This window comes from Ornithorhynchus anatinus, chromosome 2 (assembly GCF_004115215.2).
Source record: "Ornithorhynchus anatinus isolate Pmale09 chromosome 2, mOrnAna1.pri.v4, whole genome shotgun sequence".
NCBI classification, from domain to species: Eukaryota; Metazoa; Chordata; class Mammalia; order Monotremata; family Ornithorhynchidae; genus Ornithorhynchus; species Ornithorhynchus anatinus.
This window is the reverse complement of record NC_041729.1, coordinates 152,698,065-152,719,588: the sequence shown is the minus strand read 5'-3', so window position 1 is coordinate 152,719,588 and position 21,524 is coordinate 152,698,065. Positions and strand designations below refer to the sequence as shown.

Genomic DNA, 21,524 nt, shown 5'->3' with positions numbered 1-21,524 from the left:
GAGGGGGCCAGGGGATGGAAAGCTTTGAAACCAATGGAGAGAACATTGTGGCAGAACTAGGATTAGAACCCAGGTTGTCTGACTCCAACTAACTTGGCCACGTTCCTCCAACTAACATGTCATGTACAACATTACTTCCTTCTTTATATGAAAACATTTACCTCCACTCCACACTCCTGACCTAAAGGAGACTCACAATGTGGTCAGAGTAAGATCACTTTTCATTAACCTTATGACCTGACATTCCTAGCACACTTTCCTCAGTGTGAACTCTGGGACTGACCTCCAACCAACAGACCCTACCAATCACGCAAAAGACATCTTCAAAAGGCATTATGAGGCAATTTAATTAAAATCAATGTTACCAAGGTAGAGAATAAAGTGCATTTTACTAACCATTCTTTAAGACCACCCCCCTCCCACCTCATTCAGCTAGATAACCCTATGCTTGACAAATCAAGTGGAAAGGATTTAATCAGGACAAGATATGTTTTCCCCTGCCAAGCGTGAAAGGCAGAGAGCTATAATCATTTGATAACTAGACAGACCATAGAGCCTGAAGAATGCAATAGATCATTTCAACATGCAACAGCCTAAGACAAGCCATTGACACCCTTCAAATTGGGCTTGTGTTGACACCTTAGTTAACTGCTGAGCATGAGGAAAGAGGAAGATGCCAAGACAAGCTCACCTTCCCCTTTAACCAGTTAACGCTGTTCGTCACATCAGTTATTGGTAATGATCTGATTGAACTGTATCTAACCCAGTGCTTAGCACATGCTCTGCACACAATAAGTGCTCAATAAATATGACTGATTTTCTTATTTTTTATCTTTTGTATTTATGCCACTAAAATGCTCTGTAAATTGGCCAACCAAATATACAGTGTCAATGTCTTCCTGCTCAAAGAGGATTTGACTGCTATAATATCTGCACAGAATTGAAGATGCCACAGGATTTCAAAGACACCCCCAAAATGAAGAAGGAGGAGGTGGAAGAGAGGAAAAAGAGGAGGAAGAGGTGGAAGAGGAGGAGGAGAAGAAGAGGAGAGGAAGAGGAAGAAGAAGCCTGCCTGCAGAAACTACCAATCAATAAATCAATCCATTAGTATTATATGTTGAGCACTTGCTGTTGTGCAGAGAAATGTACTAAGTGCTTGGGATAGTACAACAGAGTTGGTAGCTGCTTTCCTTGCCCACCACGAGTTGCAGTCTAGAGGGGGATACATGCATTTATATAAATAATTTATAGAAACATACAAAAACGTTGTGGGACTGAGGGTGGAGGTGAATAGTAACTGTCCAAAGGATACAGATCCAAGTGCACAGAAGACACAAAAGGGAGCGGGAGTTGGGGAAAAGAGAAGCAGCGTGCGCATGCTACATAGATGTCGACTGCAGAGTAACTGATTATCTGCATCCAGTTTCGCTCACTCAAGTGTTTTCATTACAGCATCTGGATATAACAGGATGGGTGCAAACTACTTGTGGTCAGGTAATGTGTCTACTAAATCTGTTATAGAATACAATTCCAAGTGTTTAGTACAGTACTCCACACACGAGTGCTCAAAAGATATGATTAATTGATTTTTTGTGGTATTTGTTAAGTGCTTACTGTGTGTCAAACACTGTTCTGAGCACTGAAATAACTCCGAGTCTCTGTACCACATGGGGCTCACAGTCTAAGGAAGAGAAAGTTGGTTTTAATCTCCATTTTCCTATTGAGGAAACAGACACAGAGAAGCTAAGTGATTTGACCAAGGTCACATAGCAAGCAACTAGCAGAGCAGAGATTAGAACCCAGGACCTCTTACGCCAGGCCTGTGCTCTTTCCACTAGACTACTCTGCTTCTCTATTGAATTAGGGAACTGTCTTCCCACATCATGAATTTGTTCTGTTTTCACATGATCCACAGTTGGGCTCAATTGCACATGGCATCAGCCAAGGAGTCAAGAAGGACCTGGGTTCCCGGCTCCACCACTTGTCTGCTGTGTGGCCTTGGGTAAGTTACAACTTCTCTGGGCACTCAACTGCCTCACTGGTAAAATGAGAATTAAAAGTGAGAGCCTCATGTGGGACAGCGACTGTAACCAACCCCAGTGCTTAATACAGTGCCTGGAAAATAAGAAGCGCTTAACAAATACCACAAAAAAGAAAAAAAAATAATCGTGCTTCTATATGTTGCTGAGTCCCTGCCACGGCGCTCAACAGTACTTGGCACTCCTTCTTTCTGAAATTTTACAGTATTCAATAAAACACCAAAGAATGGCAATGGTGAACACATTCTTCTCGCGATTAATGTAATAATCAAGAGAGGGGTAACGAAAAATGTCATGGTTCTTTTGACTTCTTAAACATTTAATTTTAGTGGTTACCAGCACATGATTTTCCCCATAGCACAGGATTGAGTTTAATAACTCTACCCCCTGTTTTTACCTCTGGTTGTAGTACAGTGTTTTAATGGAAGTATTTAATACCTGTTAGCAATACTGCCGCATCTCCTTCTACTAAGGAAAAAAATTAATGAGATGCCAGAATCAATCAACTACCAAAAATGTAGTGTTCAACGATGTACTCAGTTAAAAGCTGAATCAAAGTAACTCAATACCCTGTATTTACCTTTCATTCATTCAATAGTATTTATTGAGCGCTTACTATGTGCAGAGCACTGTACTAAGCGCTTGGAATGAACAAGTCGGCAACAGATAGACAGTCCCTGCCGTTTGACGGGCTTACAGTCTAATCGGGGGAGACGGAGAGACAAGAACAATGGCAATAAATAGAGTCAAGGGGAAGAACATCTCATAAAAACAATGGCAACTAAATAGAATCAAGGCGATGTACATTTCATTAACAAAATAAATAGGGTAATAAATATATACAGTTGACCAGATGAGTACAGTGCTGAGGAGATGGGAAGGGAGAGGAGGAGGAGCAGAGGGAAATGGGGGAAAAGAGGGTTAAGCTGCGGAGAGGTGAAGGGGGGGTGGTAGAGAGAGTAGAGGGAGAAGAGGAGCTCAGTCTGGGAAGGCCTCTTGGAGGAGGTGAGTTTTAAGTCAGAGAAGCAGCGTGGCTCAGTGGAAAGAACACGGGCTTTGGAGTCAGAGGTCATGAGTTCGAATCCCAGCTCGGCCACTTGTCAGCTGTGTGACCGTGGGTGAGTCACTTCACTTCTCTGTGCCTCAGTTCCCTCATCTGTAAAATGGGGATGAAGACTGTGAGCCCCACGTGGGACGACCTGATTCCCCTATGTCTACCCCAGTGCTTAGAACAGTGCTCGGCACATAGTAAGCACTTAACAAATACCAACATTATTATTAAGTAGTGTTTTGAAGAGGGGAAGAGAATCAGTTTGGCGGAGGTGAGGAGGGAGGGCGTTCCAGGACTGCAGGAGGACATGGCCCAGGGGTCGACGGCGGGATAGGCGAGACCGAGGGACGGTGAAGAGGTGGGCGGCGGAGGAGCGGAGCGTGCGGGGTGGCCGGTAGAAAGAGAGAAGGGAGGAGAGGTAGGAAGGGGCAAGGTGATGGAGAGCCATGAAGCCTAGAGTGAGGAGTTTTAGTTTGGAGCGGAGGTTGATAGGCAACCACTGGAGTTGTTTAAGAAGGGGAATGACATGCCCAGATCGTTTCTGCAGGAAGATGAGCTGGGCAGCGGAGTGAAGAATAGACTGGAGCGGGGCGAGAGAGGAGGAAGGGAGATCAGAGAGAAGGCTGACACAGTAGTCTAGCCGGGATATAACGAGAGCCCGTAGCAGTAAGGTAGCCATTTGGGTGGAGAGGAAAGGGCGGATCTTGGCGATATTGTAAAGGTGAAACCGGCAGGTCTCGGTAACGGATAGGATGTGTGGGGTGGACGAGAGAGACGAGTCAAGGATGACACCGAGATTGCGGGCCTGAGAGACGGGAAGGATGGTCGTGCCATCCACGGTGATAGGGAAGTCTGGGAGAGGACCGGGTTTGGGAGGAAAGATGAGGAGCTCAGTCTTACCTCTGAGTTTTCTAATGTTTGAATGGGAGCATTTAGCTTGGCTTAGTGGAAAGAGCAGGGGCTTGGGAGTCAGAGGACGTGGATTCTAACCCCCAATCCGTCCCTTGCCTGTTGTGTGACTTTGGGCAAGTCACTTAAGTTCTCTGTGACTCAGTTATCTCATCTGTAAAATGGGGATTAAGACTGTGAGTCCCTTGTGGGACAACCTGATAACCTTGTATCTACCCCAGTGCTTAGAGTAGTACTTGGCCCATAGTAAGTGCTTAACAAATACCATTGTTATTATTATTATTATTAAATAAATGTTAGTAATAAATAAATGCTACTACTAAGGGAAAAAGTGAAATGCCAGCACCAGTCAGCTACCTCGTTGTGGGCAGGGAACGTGTCTGTTTATTGTTATACTGTACTCCTCCAAGCACTTAGTACAATGCTTAGCACACAGTAAGAGCTCAACAAATAAAACTGAATGAACGAATGACTGGACGAACTATCAACAATGCAGTGTCCAACGAAACCATGCAGACAGTTGAAAGCTGAAGCAAAATGGTCAGGACTTTCTTGGAAGATTGAGAGACATAATCTTAGTGACAAGGACATCATTTCATCCCAAATCGAACGAGACATACTTAATGTTTAGTGCCAGGGCCAGATCACCAATGTCAAATACCGGCACACCGTCGGTACCTTAAAGTCAAAGCAACGATAGTCACAACGCTGTCTGCAGGGCTGGAGATTTGCGCTGAACAGACGACAGCTGATTGATTACCTGTGCAATTGCAGTAAAGGGAGACGAAATGTGATCTGTAAGCTGGCAGGGCAGAACAAATGTTTTTGACATCTAGGGAAGCCCAGCAGCCTATTGGGAGGCCACAGCAGCAGGTAGGAATGGTCTGGAAAATATCACTCAGGAGAAGAACTGCACTCGTCAAGCAGAGGCTTTGGAAAGGTCATGACACCAAGAGGCCTATCCTAAAACAGTGACAGGTGCTATACTTGGGAAAGTCATTGGTGGGCAAAGGGCTACCTTCCTGTGCACAGAATGGGGAAAAGAATAATGTTCACATACGCGTCTTCTAATCCGTCCTCACACCCATGAATAGGGTCTCAAAAAGCACCCTCCACATATAATAATAATAATAATAATAATAATGATGGCATTTGTTAAGCACTTACTATGTGCAAAGTATTGTTCTAAGCGCTAGAGTAGATACAAGGTAATCAGGGTGTCCCTCATAGGACTCATGGACTTCATCTCCATTTTAAAGATGAGCGAACTGAGGCCCAGAGAAGTTAAGTGACTTGACCAAAGTCACACAGCTGACAAGTGGCAGACACGGGATTAGAACCCATGACCTCTGACTCCCAAACCCAGGCTCCTTCCACTAAACCACAATTCTTCTCAATAGTAATGATAATAATAATAATTAGTAATAATGATAATAATGATGGTATTTGTTAAGAGTTTACTATACGCCAAGCACTGTTCTAAGCACGGGGATAGATACAAGGCAATCAGGTTGTCCCTCTTGGGGCTCACAGTCTTAGTCCCCATTTTTACAGATGAGGCAACTGAGGCACAGAGAAGTTAAGAGGCTTGCCCAACGTCACACAGCAGACAGATGGTGGAGCGGGGCATAGAACCCACGTCCTCTGACTCCCAGGCCTGGGCTCTTTCCACTAAGACTGCTTCTTAGAAATAATAATAATAATGATGATTGTATTTGTTAAGTGCCTACTATGTGTCAAGCACTGGGGTAGATAGAAGATAATCAAGATGGACTGTGTTAATAGTAACAATAACAATTCTATTGACGGCATAAGACAAGTGCTTACTATGTGCCAAGCACTGTACTACGTGCTGGGGTACAGATAACATAAACAGGTCAAACACAGTCCTTGTTCCACATAGGATTTACAGTGTAAGGAAGAGGGAAAACAGATTAAAAATCCCCATTTTACAGATGAGGAAACTCACACAGCAGGGAAGTGGCAGAGCCAACAGGCCTTCTAAGGCCCATTGTCCTCTATTCCACTATGCCATGCTGCATCTACTCTATTCCTGCAGATAAGAATAAGTACTCATACAGTAGGGTCTGTAGAGCCAACAGATGGGTGCCTAAGATCTGAGCACAGAGAACCCTAGGAAGGCTAATCTGTCGGCAACTGGAGACCATGGACTGGACCTATGGGGAGCCTGAAGAACCCCCTTCTTTTACTTCCTCATTTGTGTGTTTCCGAATAGCTCCCATAGTCCATAGTCTTTAATGGGATGTTTCCTTGGTGCCACACTCTGTGCAATATGTTTGGGGAAATAAAAGATGATCCTCTATGCCTGTCTTCCCCCACTTAGATCTGACCCAAAAATGTTCTCTCCCAAGTGTCGGTAGAGAGTTTTGTACAGTTCCACTGATTAGCACAGTGCCTGGCACATAGTAAGCGCTTAACAAATTCCATTATTATTATTAAGTACTCAATAAATACCAATCATTGATCGCTATCTATTACTTTCACCTCTCTGAAATTCATTTTAGTGTCTGGCTCACTCGACTTGATGGTGAACCTGAGGGCAGAGATCTTATCTCGTAATTCTATTGAACACACCCAAGTGACGAGCACAAAATAGGTATTCACTAAATACAATTATCCCAGCTTTAAGCACAGTGCTCACCACACAGTATGCACTCAGTGAATATGGTAATCATCCAGTGAATAGGCACCTTAATCTACACTCCTACCTATAAGGAATCTTTATTATTCAAATGATCTACAGATTTCATTCAAGTGAAACCCTCTCCCACAAAATGAACTCAACTGCCTGGTAAGAGTAAGATTCCAGCTCTCAATCAGTAGTCACAAATGAGGTGTTATTTCTATAATTCATTTCCTACCAGGGACTTTGTTTATTTCCAAGATGGGGAATTATGAACAGCAAATGAATAACTATAAAGCACTGTCAAATAAGATGGTAAATAATTGAGAATTTCATTCTTTCTTTTAACCCATTCTCAATAAAAATTTGTTTTATTCATTTTGTAAATGTAGTGCAAAATCCCCCCTCCAAATTTTTTGTCTTGTTTTATGCTGTCGTGTCATCTCTGACCCATAGCGACTCCATGGACACATCTCTCCCGGAATGCACCACCTCCATCTGCAATCATTCTGGTAGAATATCCATAGAGTTATCTTTGGCAAAAATACAGAAGTGGCTTACCATTGCCTTCTTCCACACAGTAAACTAGAGTCCCTGCCCTCAACTCTCTCCCATGCCACTGCATGCCACACGAGAGTTTTGATTCATAGCAGATGGTCTTCCATTTGGTAGCCACTGCCCAAGCTAGGAATGAAATGGAGAGGCCTCTGCCGGACTCTCCCTCCTGTAGCCAAGACTGGTAGAGTACTGGAAACCCTCCAGATGTGATCTGAGAGGGGCCACCCAAAATCAGAGGACATAAAATAGTCTAACAAAAAGGCAAAAAGGAGATAAGCCTCCTCTCAGCTTCATTGTGATACGGCTAAGTCTACAGGTAGTTATCCAGCCTACAAATGAACCGTCAAACGATGAAATTGAGAGGTACCACAGGAGTACTTTGGTTGATCCATAATCTGTTTTAATAAGGTTGGCTATCAGTACTAAATGTGGAAAACTCATCTCTCAACCAAAATAGTATAAATATCTGTGCATTTAAATTGCATTTCTCTCATTCGTGAGATAAAAGATAAATTATCTCTTCCTGATGGTAAAGAACACTACCAAACTATATTTTTTATTTGCTCTATAAAATAAAAATGCGTTTTTATGTTCTTTAGAAGTTCCTAAGATTATACTGCATTATGCGATCTCTAAAAATATCTTTACATTTTTAAAATGGCTTTATTTTATGGCATTGTTTGGGGCATATTTCCAAAAGGAAAATTTCCTTCCTTTTAAAAACACTTTTTAGCCACACTGTCACTGTATGCTCTATTACCATGATCTCATTTGATGCCAAATAGACCTTACCTCCACTTTATGGTGATGAAACCAAAAACAGTTATGAACCCTGAAACTCTTCCTTCTACAACCCATGGAAAAACTGGGGTAAATTCACTAATTTCTCAGGTTGATGCCAACAAATATCTGCCATGAAAGAACCCCAACACATCCTAGAGGTAAGAGTTTTCTCAGATTTTATTTCAAAATTCATCCAAGATCCCCATCAAATTGGAGGTTTGAGGCAAATGAAGAAAGTCATGGAGACTTGCGGGGAAGGTCCTGCAACCCTGCCCAACCTCAGAATCCTCCTAAAATTCCTAACTCCTCGAGGAATCTACTAGAAGCTTGTCTGATCTGACTGCATTGTATCCATCTTGCTAGCATTTTAAAAAGTCTTTAACAAATGCTACATTTATTAATATTATCATTGACAATACAGCAAGTACAAAAGCACTATGGGAGGTTCCAATTCTTCCTATCTTTCCCAATTTCCAATATCCTGGGGAAAAGGATGACATTTGGGAGTCAGAATACCTGGATTCTAATTCCAGTTCCACCACTTGCCTGCTTCTTGATCTTGGGCAAGTCACTTAACTTCTCTGGGCCTGTTATCTCATCTGTAAAATGTGAATTAAGACTGTGAGCTCTTTGTGGGACAGGGACTGTGTCCAATCCGATTATTTTATGATTATCCACCGCTTAGTACAGTGCCTGGCACATAGTAAACACTTATAGTCTAATGTGGGTATTCATCCAAGAAGTCAATGACTATCAACTCATTTGCAATCACTGTTAATTGGTTACTGGGCAGGCTAAGTGGTCGGGAAGTCACCTTCCCAGACTTGGTGAATGTCTGGATCAATTCTGACAGATGAGAGAACTGTCATTATCACATTGTCATTATCTTTAATGGCATTGATTGAACGTCTACCGGAGTGAGGCAGTGTACACTGGAGTGAACCTCAGAAGAAAGGCACAGATGACTACCCTTCAGAAGCCAAACCAAATCCCAATAGGGGAAATGGGAATACTATAGCTAGAATTGTAATCAATTATATTTATTGAGAACTCAATAAGAGTAATGATAATTATGGTATTTGTTAAGAGCTTACTATGTTGTAAGAGCTGGGGTAGATACAAGGTTTTCAGTTTGGATATAGTCCCTATCCCCTATGGAGCTCACAGTTTAGGTAGGAGAGAGTGGAATTTAATCTTTATTTTACAGAAGAGGAAACAGAGGCACAGAGAAGTAAAGTGACTTGCCCATGGTCACACAGCAGACAAGTGGTGGAGCTGGGATTAAAACTCAGGTCCTCTGATTCTCAAGCCCGTGCCCTTTCCACTAGGCCACACTTCTTTTTTTTAACACACTGTGTGCAGAGCAATGTTTAAACTCTTGGGATAGTACAATATAAGAGATCAGGTAGACATGTTCCCTGCCCACCAGGAGCTTACAGTCTAGAGGATGTACTAGGTAAATAAATAATTGAATATATACAAATGCACATGAGTGTTGAGGATGGGAATAAAACATAAAACCACCAAGGATGGTACTTACTGTTTTTCCCCTGATTCTTCTTAAAAATTTTCAGGGAAGATAAACCATTCTACCTTGGAAATGCATTCCAGTTCCATCTTTTAAAAGGAAAAATTTATTCCTTTAATTTAGCCAAATTTTCTTTCGTTATAATGTTGGGCACTTTGAAAGGAACGTTAACTTTTTTAAAGCCCTGAGAATCATCTTTTTAGTGCATTTCTAAATACATACTTGGGAGGATGTATGCTAAGTTGGACTGGTTCAAATAAATCTGCACATCTGATAGTCTGAATATTTGGAAGGATTTAAAAGGATGCAGATCTTCACCTATGAAGAATTTATTTCTCATTGCCATCAAACCTGGGATCTTAAGTATTCACTCAATCATATTTTTCATTCAGTCGTATTTATTGACCATTTACTGTGCAGAGCACTACACTAAACGCTTGGGAGAGTACAACAGTAAACACGCACATTCCCAACTCACAAGAGCTTTCTGTCTAGAGGGGAAAACTCGACATGACTCTGGGCAAATATACCTAGCTTGGCTCACATGATTCAAATTCGTCATTCCAGAAAGACCCAAATTCAGTCTTGTAGGTACATTTGTGCTTAGAACAGTACCTGGCACATAGTAAGCGCTTACCGAGTATCGTTAAAGCAAACAAATTAAAAAAAACAAAAACCCTGCATTAAGGTCGGCCACAGCACCAATAAACACAAAGGCATGGATCTGAATCAGAAAAGGACACAAGCAAGCAAGTGGATCCATAGAAACTCTTTTTTAGGAGATAACCAATCAATGGTATTTATTAAGCGCTTATGTGCAGCAAATTGAACAAAGCACTTGGAAAAGTATAACACAACAGTCTCGCATATCCTCCTGCCTTTGGAAAATTGCTACTTGGGTGTCCCGCAGACACTCAAAGTAAGCATGTCCACAACTGAACTCCTTGTCTTTCCACTCAAATCCTGTCCTCCCTTTGTCTTTCCCATTGCTTTAGATAGCACCATATCCTCCTTATCTCCCAAATCGGTAATGTTGGCATCACCCTCAACTCCTCACTCTCATTTCATTCAGATATTTAATCCGTCACCATAACCTGCTGGTCTCACCTTCACAACACTGCCAAGATCTGCCCTTTCCTCTCCATCCAAACCATTACCATAATTAGTACAATCACTCATCATGTCCTGACTGGATTAGTGCATCAGCCTCCTTGCTGACCTCCCAACCTCCTGTCTCTTCCACCTTCAGTTTATACTTCACTCTGTTGCCCAGATTCTCTTTCTACAAGAAACGTTCAGGACATGTCATTCCCCTTCTCAAAAATCTCCATTGGTTGCCAATAAACTTGTGTATCAAACAAAAACTCCTCACTATGGCTTCAAGCTCTCCATCACCTTGCCCCTTCTTACCTCACCTCCCTTCTCTCCTTCTACATCCTAGCCCACACACTGCTCCTCTGGGGCTAACCTTCTAACTGTGCCTCATTCTAGCCTGTCCTGCTGTTGACCTCTGGCCCACATCCTACCTCTAACCTGGAATGCCCTCCCTCCTCAAATCTGCCTAGCAATTACTCTTCTCCCAGTCAAATCTCTACTGAAGGCTCACCTGCTCCAGGAGGCCTTCCCAGGCTAGGCCCCCCTTTTCCTCAACTTCCCCTCCCTTCCGCATCACCTCGACTCGCTCCCTTTGCTCTTCCCTCTCACTCCCCACCCCACAGCACTTACATGTATATATATCTATACATCTATAATTCTTTTGTTTACACTGATGCCTGTTGACTTATTTTGAAGTCTGCCTTCCCCCTTCTAGACTGCAAGCCCACTGTGGGCAGGAATTGACTCTCTTTATTGCTTAATTGCACTTTCCAAGTGCATAGTACAGTGCTCTGCACACTGTAAACGCTCAATGAATATGATTGAATGAATGAATGAATGAATAAATGACCAGTCTTTCCACTAGGCATTCTTGCCCCCTAGGTTAACTCTCTGTTCAGGAATACTAACTAGCTGGCTCCACTTCTAATAATAATAATGATAATTATGGTATTTAAGTGCTTACTATTTTCCAAGCACTGTTCTAAACATTGGGGAAGATACAAGGTGATCAGGTTGTCCCACATTGGGCTCACAGTCTTAATCCCTATTTCACAGATGAGGTAATTGAGGCATAGAGAAGTTTAGTGACATGCCCAAGGTCATACAGGAGACAACCAGCGGAGCCAGGTTTAGAGCCCAGGTCCTCTGACTCCCAAGCCCATGCTCTTTCCACCAAATATCTGTTAGATTCTGACTTCTCAGCGTGTTTAAAAGGGCACTTTAGATGGTTCTGTCACCTGGATCCTGCACTTTAGAGAACTTTAATAATAGTAATAATAATCATGGCATTTAAGTGCCAAGCGCTGTACTAAGCGCTAAGGTAGATACAAGATAATTGGGTCAGCTTTGAAGCCTGTAAACTCATTGTGGGCAGGGAATGTGTCTGTTTATTGTTATAGCGTACTCTCCCAAATGCTTAGTAAAGTGCTCTGCACTCAGTAAGCACTCAATAAATATGACTGAAAAATGAATGAAGTGATGCTTATCACTGAGCTCGTCCTGTAACACAAGCTGTTCCCACTCAGGTCACCACTTTCCTATGGGATAGACGAGCTCAGTGATAAGCATCTACATGCAGCTGGATTATTTTTATCAGTGAATGTAGAACACAACCCCAGTTTACTGTAGAAGGGGAAATGTACATTTCCTGGATGAAAATCCAGGCCTTTTCTCTTTCTCAATGGTCAAGCTTTTAAGTCAGGGTCCTGATTTTTTTGCTCTGCTACCTGGAAGTGTTCTCATTCGTCTAATCAACAGCATTTGGAGGTATTTTGAAAAGCTTTCCACTGGACTGTAGCCATGTCTTCCTTTGTGATGGGTTAATTAGAAGAATTTGCACACTACTCATTTCCTTAAGTGTTTTTCTGAAGGAGCGGTGTTGGCGTTCGCTTTTGAGCAGAGGATCAGAGGATAAGTTTTACGAGAGTTTAAATGTTAATAAGTGAATGGTTTATATCGACAACCAAGCCAAAAAGCATTTCTCCTTAAAAAACCCAAAAGGCCTTCATCCTTCCCTGATTTTGTACAAGCCAGGGCATGTTCTGACTAGACCTTTCACACCGAGCGACCCAGTTCCTTCAGGTAAAATCAGATGGCCCTTGGTGTCGATAATCTTCAGTTAGTATGGAACACTAAGCAGTTTATTAACTGCGACATTTCAAACAGAAAATTCACACAAAGCAATGGCTCCTTTTCATGGCAAACAGATTCAATCTCTTACCAACACATGCTATTGATGTTATTGTTTTTCCAAAACTTCCAGTCTTCTGCCTCATATATCAAAGCATGAACAAAAGAGGCTACTGGATAAAACTCAATTTTATCATGGTACAAAAGATCCCAGAGTCCTTGCAACTTAATAGTTCTTCCTTCTATCTACCCTCGAAAAGTATCAGAACAAGGCTTACCCACAGATATCGACAAGCACCTAGAACGGAGCTCTGCACACAGTAAGTGCTCACTAAATATAATTGAATGAATGAATATGAATCAACCAATCAATAGTATGTATTAGACATATTCACTCCTTCAAAGCAGCGTGGCTCAGTGGAAAGAGCACGGGCTTTGGAGTCAGGGCTCATGAGTTCGAATCCCAGCTCTGCCACTTGTCGGCTGTGTGACCGCGGGAGGACGTGACCCAGGGGTCGATGGCGGGATAGGCGAGACCGAGGGACGGTGAGGAGGTGGGCGGCAGAGGAGCGGAGCGTGCGGGGTGGGCGGTAGAAAGAGAGAAGGGAGGAGAGGTAGGAAGGGGCAAGGTGATGGAGAGCCTTGAAGCCTAGAGTGAGGAGTTTTTGTTTGGAGCGGAGGTCGATAGGCAAACACTGGAGTTGTTTAAGAAGGGGAGTGACATGCCCAGATCGTTTCTGCAGGAAGATGAGCCGGGCAGCGGAGTGAAGAATAGACCGGAGCGGGGCGAGAGAGGAGGAAGAGAGGTCAGAAAGAAGGCTGACACAGTAGTCTAGCCGGGATATAACGAGAGCCCGTAATAGTAAGGTAGCCGTTTGGGTGGAGAGGAAAGGGCGGATCTTGGCGATATTGTAGAGGTGAAACCGGCAGGTCTTGGTAACGGATAGGATGTGTGGGGTGAACGAGAGGGACGAGTCAAGGATGACACCGAGATTGCGGGCCTGAGAGATGGGAAGGATGGTCGTGCCATCCACGGTGATAGAGAAGTCTACCAGTATAGTCATTACCACTATAGTCACCCCTTCTGCCCAAGCACAGGGTCCTGTACTCTCTACACAGTAGGTGCCTAATAAATGCTAAGGACTGACTGACCATTGAATACTAACAAATTTAGTATTATAAGTGAACATTTTCACCTGAACCACAAATAGATGGCTTCCTGTCAGGGTGGTGATCTGGATGGTTAAAATCATAATCCTAATCTAGGCTCTGCCACTTGTCTGCTGTGTGATCTTGGGCAAGTCACTTTGCTTCTCTATGCCTCAGTTACCTCATCTGTAAAATGGGGATGAAGACCATGAGCCCATGAAGTACAGTGCTTTGCTCACAATAAGCACTAGATAAATACAATTGAAGGAATTAATGGGACAGGGACTGCGTCCAACCCGATTTGCTTGTATCTACCCCAGTGCTTAGTACAGTGCCTGGCACATAGTAAGCACTTAACAAATACCACAATTTTTATTAGTAGTAGTAGTAGGAAGAAGAAGAAGAAAAGAAAACAAGAGTTTGCAGGTGAGCAGGGTCCCGAGTGCAAGATGACAAATGGGTCATGGTACACAGTCTGGTTGAAACAGCATGTGAGCAAGAGCCAAGAAAAGAGGGTTCCAATTCCAACTCTATCAAAGTCTTCTGGGTAATCTTGACCATGACACTGAACTTCTCTAGGCCTCAGTTTCTTCATTTGACAGGTGGGGGTGATAATATCTGCTTTTCCCTATCCCACAGAAATGTTGTGAAAATTAAATGAGATGGTTGATGTGAAAGCACTTTGGGAAAATAAAAAAGTGCTAAATAAAAACAAAGGATCATTTTTATTCTGTTATTAGAACAGAATAATAATAATGATAATAATGTTGGTATTTGTTAAGCGCTTACTATGTGCCGAGCACTGTTCTAAGTGCTGGGGTAGACACAGGGGAATCAGGATGTCCCACGTGGGGCTCACAATCTTTAATCCCCAGTTTACAGATGAGGTAACTGAGGCACCGAGAAGTGAAGTGACTTGCCCACAGTCACACAGCTGACAAGTGGCAGAGCTGGGATTCGAACTCATGACCTCTGACTCCAAAGCCCGTGCTCTTTCCACTGAGCCATGCTGCTTCTCTATAGAAGCAATTTAGTTGCATGTTGAGTGTAGTGAATTAAAATTAAAGTAGACAACTGCTCTCTAAGGGATAACTGATACGCAGCCTTTGAGCAGGTCATGGAAAGGACATCCCAGGTGATATGGTGGACAACCCCAGGGGTGGTCTCATTCATCGTCCTTGAGCTGTTGGAAGCTGCACGTCCATATCACCAATTCTGCTGCCCACAGTAGACATTTCAAGGGCTGTTCTTCCACAGGCAACGAGCTAAATGCAATAAGGGGCCATGTCCGCTTATTCCCAAAGTCAAAACTTAAGATGGGAAATTGCTTATAATCTTTATTCTGGAGGTGAAATTAAATTCTGAAAAATCTTGTGGATTAAGCAAGGAGGTGATCCTCTTGAAGTGTTTCTTGTTACAGAAAGATTTTACAATTCAGAAGTACTTTCAGGGAGGAATTCTGTTGATTCTTAGCCTATCTGTTCCTTCCCCAAGATTGGTGAATTTTAAACCCAAGTACTCTGTATTTTGATCTAGACTGAGTTAGCATATATAGATTTTAAATAACGACTGTTATTGCTTCATCTCCCACCCCCATTCTAGTTGGGCAATTGAAACAGCTCATTAATTCTTAATGAAGGCTGCACTGAATTCAAACCACTATGGGGCAGAGTTAGACAAATGGATTTTAACAGACATATTTTATGTTTTAAAAATCTTAGTAGTATGAACATCTTCATGATTCAGTGGAAAGAGCATGAGAACAGGAGTTGGGAAATCCAGGTTCTAGTCCCAGCTCTGACAATGGCTGCTGTGTGAGTTTGGAAAAGTCACTTAAGCTCTCTGGGCCTTGACGTCCCCATCTATAAAATGAGGATAAAATCACTCCTTATTTCTGGGAACTGTCACTGATCAGATTATTTTATAGCTATTGCAGTACTCTGTTCCCTCTAGAATACAAGCTTGTTGTGGACAGGAAAGTGCAAACTTCGTGGTATTCTGCTCTTCCAAGCACTTAGTACAGTGCTTTGCACATAGTAAGTGCTCAATCAATCAATCACTGGTATTTATTGAGCATTATTTGCAGAGCTCTGTACAAAGTTCTTGAGAGAGTACAATTTAACAGAATTAGCAGATAAATCCATTGATTGATTGGTGTTGATGATAGGTAAAAATCAGAGTTTAGATTAAAGAATAAAAAGAACATTCATAGACCTATCATTGTTAGTGATAGGAAAAACAGAAAGATTTTATCACTAATTCTCACTGAGTTATGCCTAGTAGTAAATTATCAATCATCTAGAATGCAGCTATTACAGAGAGATTTGCAGAGGAAATAGAAGGGAAATACAAAGTCTGAGTTTGGGAAAGTTATTATTAGGGAATAATTTGTTTCCACTCAACTCCACGCTTGTGAACAGAAATAGAAAGGAGCTTCAGGTTGACAGTTTGTAAAATGTCCTGAGGTGGTGGTTGGCTTCTTCGGTAACCGAAAAATAACGGCAGATTGCTGAGCAGATGGAAAAGAACCAAACGTCAAAACCAAATTAACAAATCATGAGGCCGCTCCATTACCTGATCGGTTTGAAGCGTCTACATAGCGACAGTTTGGCTCTGTGCCAGACATACCTGAAGCAACGGATGGGAGAGGAGAGGATGAGTATCAGGTTGTCAAGCAGGAATCACTTAAAAAAATGAAGTAAGAAGCCACGTTACCTCGTGGATAGAGTACAGAACTGAGAATCAGGAGGCCTGGGCTCTAATCCTGGATCCTACACTTGCCTGCTAAGTGACCTTAGGTAAGTAACTTACCTTCTCTGAATCACAGCAACCCTACTGCAATGAGGAATTCCAGCTGTGTGAACTAAGCTGAACAGTGTCTAGTAGACTGTTAGCAAGATGATGTCAGGAGACACATCCAGGACAGATTTACTGAAAATGAATCCCATTTTTAAATCAGTTGAAGCAAAGCAAGAAAACTTTTGGCAACATCTTGAAGCTCCTCATGTCTTGACAAAGAGATGCTTACAAAAGCCTACATGAGTACATTTCTAAAATACGGAAGATATGAAGTCCAGAATGGCCAAAGGTGGCACTACAGAATGACAGACCTGGAAGGAGCCAGAACTCAGGAGTCAGAGAACCTGAGTTTAATCCTGGCTTCATCACTCATCTGCTGTGACCTAGGGCCAGTTCTTAACTTTTCTTGGCCTCAGTTACCTCACCTGTAAAATGGGGTTAAAACTGTGAGCTCCATGTGGGACATGGACTGTGTCCAACCTGATTATCCTGGATCTACCCCAGCACTTAGAACTGTTCCTGGCACAGAGTAAGCCCTTAACAAATACTGTAAAAAAAAAAAGGAAAAAAAAACATTCTTGACATCACATGGGTCTCATTGACAGCATAATACAATTATTATTATCATTAGTATTATATTACGGTATTTGTTAAGTGTTTACTACCTGTGATACAATCTCGTTGTGGGCAGGGAATAATAATAAAGGCATTTGTTGAGCACTTACTACGTGCAAAGCACTGTTCTAAGCGCTGGGGGGGATACAAGGTGATCAGGTTGTCCCACGTGGGGCTCACAGTCTTAATCCCCATTTTACAGATGAGGTAACTGAGGCACAGAGAAGTTAAGTGACTTGCCCAAAGTCACACCGCTGCCTGTGATATTGTACTCTCCCAAGTGCTTAGTACAGTGCTCTGCACACAGTAAAAGCTCAATAAATACGACTGACTGGCTGACTGACTAAACTCTGAGGTAGATACAAGTTAATGAGATTGGGCACCATCGCTATCCCAGCTGAGCCCTAGGCATCATTTTTGAAAAAAACCCACTGATTTTGCATCTCTCTAGACCTGATCTCCCACTTGTCCCAGAGAGACCATTTACACCCCCCTTGGATCTCCAGGTTTCTCTGGATACAAGCACCCTTCCATGTCACAGAAATCAGCGAAAGGAGCCAAAGCCAAGAAAGACTGGGCAGTAAAAAATACGCGCTATGAAAGTGTCTGATGTCATGTATATAAGGGATGGCGATAGGCTGGCTGAATTTTCCAGTGACTGGGGTTGAACCAATTTACAAGCCACCCTATGGAAGCAATGTCACTACTTCAAAGACAATCATAATCAGCACTTGCAAGAACTAAGGCAAATGCTGATTCTGTTAACCTATGCTCTCCATAGCCAATAACAAGGATTTAGAAGAATATCACTAATTTATTAACTCTATAGTACTCTCTCCTGCTAGACCGTAAGCTCCGTTTAATATGATATTTGGTAAACCCTTATTACGTACCGTACAACGAACTAAATGCTGGGGTAGATATACGATAATCAGGTTGGACACAGTCCGTGTCCCACATGGCGACCGTGGTCTTAATCTCCATTTTACATATGAGATAATTCAGGTTTAGAGAAGTGGAAATAACTTGACCAAGATCACTCAGCAAACCCAGACCTGGGATTAAAACACAGGTCCTTCTGACTCCCAAGATGGGCAGGGATCATGTCTACTAACTCTTTTATCTTGTAATAATTATAATTATGGCATTTGTTAAGCACTTACTATGTGCTGGCCCTGTACTTAGCGCTCGGGGAGGTTCAAGCAAATCGGGTTGGACACAGTCCCTGTCCCACGTGGGGCTCACGGTCTCAATCCCCATTTTACAGATGAGGGAACTGAGGCCCTGAGAAGTGAAGCGATTTGACCAAGGTCACATAGCAGACTTTCACGAGTGTTTAGTACAGTGCTCTGCCCACAATAAGCAGTTAATAAAAAATATTGCTCCAACAACTATCACTAGTATTATTACTCCTACTACTACTGACACAGGCTTTGCTGCACCATAGAGATAAATCTATTTCATCCAACAATAGCAAAACTGCTTTTGTGAATATTATAAAAACATTTAAAACCTTCAACAGATCCAGGTTTTGACAACTGCTAAGTATATGTACCCCTCTCAGGGTGGCATCTGGAGCGTTTCCAGTATTCTACCAGCTTCGGCTAAGGGAGGGAGAGTCAAGGAGAGGCCTGTCCATTCCATTCCTAGTGTGGTTAGAGGCTAGCGAGTGGAAGGCCATCTACTACAAGTCAAAACTCACCCATGCTGGGCAGCAGCGGCATGTGAGAGAATCGACAGCGGAGACTCAAGTTGCCCGCCTGGAAGGAGGTAATGGCAAACCACTTCAATAGTTTTAACAATAAAGCTGGATAGATACACTACCAGAACGATTGCAGATGCAGAGGGGGAGTTGTGGGAGAGATGTGTCCATGGTGTCACTATGGGTTGGAAATGACTTGCTGGCATAAGATGAGACAAGACAAGTAAATGTGGCTGCTCTGAAAATATTTACTAAAATAAAATGAAAATAAAATTTTGGCATTTGTTAAGCACTTACTATGTGCAAAGCACTGTTCTAAGCGCTGGGGGGATACAAGGTGATCAGGTTGCTCCACATGGGGCTCACAGTCTTAATCCCCATTTTACAGATGAGGTAACTGAGGCTCAGAGAAGTTAAGTGACTTGCCCAAAGTCACACAGCTGACAAGTGTGGAGCCGGGATTAGAACCCATGACCTCTGACTCCCAAGTCCAGGCTCTTTCCACTGAGCCACGCTGCTTCTCTAAGCAAGATACTAAGATACTAAGGCTACTCTAGGGCTGTGGTTTGTTGTAAGGCACAGCCATGTGATAGGTTCAGAATGGTCCAAACTCTTCGATGCAGGTGTGCTTGAAAATGAGAGAAAATCCAATCTGGAGACTAAAGTTATGATAAAATAAAAATCATAATAATGGTATTTATTAAATGTTTATTATATGCCAGGCAGTGTACTAAGCGCTGAGGTGGATTCCAGCAAATCGGGTTGGGTACCAGTCCCTGTCCCATATGGAGCTCAGAGTCTTAATCCCCATTCTGCAGATGAGGTAACTGAGGCACAGAGAAGTGAAGTGACTTGGCCAAGATCACACAGCAGACAAGCGGCAGTGGCACGTCCCCCCGCGGTCCTGGAACGCCCTCCCTCCTCACCTCCACCAAAGTGATTCTCTTCCCCTCTTCAAAACCCTACTTAAAACTCACCTCCTCCAAGAGGCCTTCCCAGACTGAGCTCCCCTTCTCCCTCTACTCCCTCTACCGCCCCCCCCTTCACCTCTCCGCAGCTTAACCCTCTTATCCCCCCATTTCCCTCTGCTCCTCCCCCTCTCCCTTCCCATCCCCTCAGCACTGTACTCGTCTGCTCAACTGTATATATTTTCATTACCCTATTTATTTTGTTAATGAAATGTACATCACCTTGATTCTATTTAGTTGCCATTGTTTTTACGAGATGTTCTTCCCCTTGACTCTATTTATTGCCATTGTTCTTGTCTGTCTCCCCCGATTAGACTGTAAGCCCGTCAAACGACAGGGACTGTCTCTATCTGTTGCCAACTTGTTCATTCCAAGCGCTTATTACAGTGCTCTGCACATAGTAAGCGCTCAATAAATACTATTGAATGAATGAATGAACCTAGATCCTTCTGACTCCCAGGCCAATGTCCTCTCCACTATGCCATGCTGCTTCTCACCCACTAGATGTTCCTGACCTATTAGGAAGATTTCAATTCCAAAGATTACTAACAGCAAAGTCTTGAAGAAAATTGTGCCGGTTCTGTTGCAGAATGATGACTGGGATAAAGACATCGCCCTGGGCACATGCGGTAGGTACAGTCACATTTGTAAAATGATGGCATTCCCTTTGAAAATGAAGACCAGGTGTTGTACAGAAAATGTGTCACATGATATGTGAATAATGTGCTATTCTTCAGTCATATCGGGGTCATCACGATATATGCAACTTTCCCTAACCAGAGATGAGGATGAATATATCAAATCCTAGGAAGGATAATGAAACAAGACCTTTTGATAAGGAAGAAAATGGATCAATATCTTCTCAGAACATTGCAGAGATCACTAGTGTTTGAAACTAGCCCTTAATAGAAAAATAACATCATTATCATCATCACACAGTATTTGGGGGGCACCTGTCTACATGTCTTCTCCCTGCCACTAAGATATATGATGTATGAATTTAATAAGCAGCTGGGAGAGAGCATAATGGATAATCAGCACAATGTGAGCTCCTTGGTTATAAATCTGTTCTTTTGATTCATCCATCCTAGGCAGCAGTATAACAAGTGAGTCTCAGAAAAGATAGGTTACGGTGTACACACAGCTCTGTGCATATTTGATGAATCCAGAGTTTTTATTAGATCATAATGTGAGAGAGACAATAAACCCTCACTGTTGGACAGTGGAATATAAAATGAATCAAGATAATTGCTCCTCTCCAGGGGTTCAACTATATCACGGTAGATTGACCCTCATTCCAAGTTAGTAAAGTGGCCGTTTTATATCTGTAATTTATTATAGCTGTAATTTATTCATTTATAGTAATGTCTGTCTCCCCCTTTAGACTATAAGCTCATTGTGGGCAGGGCACGCGTCTGTTATCTTGTTGAATTATAGTCTCCCAAGTGCTTACTACAATCTAGGTCTGTGTGTGCTCAACAAGTGCTCAATGAAAACGACTGACTGAATGACTATAGATTCATCCCAGCCACTCCAATTGGAGGATTCTAGCAA

At 42.7% G+C, this 21,524-nt stretch overlaps 1 protein-coding gene across 4 annotated transcripts in view; it reads right to left on the bottom strand.

Annotated features, from left to right (window-relative positions):
- TMEM117 (transmembrane protein 117) overlaps positions 1–21,524 on the bottom strand; it is a 537,883-nt gene that overhangs the window by 275,992 nt on the left and 240,367 nt on the right. The gene's annotated exons all lie outside the window — the stretch shown is intronic.